We start from the raw sequence: 578 nt of genomic DNA on the forward strand, positions 1-578 counted from the left end.
GGAAAATTCCAAACACAAGGAAGGTAATTACACCCCCCCAAAGACCACAAAAAATACATATTTTTCTATGTTAGTCCTACATGTTCATAAACTTGAGAAATCTTTGCATTTTCATAATGTCTTTCTTCAGTGACTTGAAGTACTTGTCATACAGTTCTCTCACTTACTTGGTTAGAGTTACAGCAAGCTATCTTAAATTATTTGTGGTTATTCTGAAGGGAATTATTTCCCTGATTGGTTCCTTAGTCCATTTATTGTCTATATATGGGGGTACTAGTTTCTCATTTAATTTTATACCCACTCACTTTGCTAAAAGTGTTTATTTGCTATAGGAGTTCCTTGGGTTTTTTTGTTTTTTGTTTTTTTGTTGTTGTTGTTTTTTGGGTATTTTTGCATTGGCTGATATAGACTGTCATATTATCTATAAATAGTGACATTTTGATTCCCTTCTTTCCCATTTATATCCCTTGATCTCCCTTAGTAATCATTTTTCTCTAGTTAGAGCTTCAAATACTATATTGAATACATATAGAAAGAGTGGATAACCTCATCTTGTTTCTGTTTTTTTTTTTTTTTTT

This window comes from Mastomys coucha, unplaced genomic scaffold (genome assembly GCF_008632895.1).
Source record: "Mastomys coucha isolate ucsf_1 unplaced genomic scaffold, UCSF_Mcou_1 pScaffold16, whole genome shotgun sequence".
Classification (NCBI taxonomy): domain Eukaryota; kingdom Metazoa; phylum Chordata; class Mammalia; order Rodentia; family Muridae; genus Mastomys; species Mastomys coucha.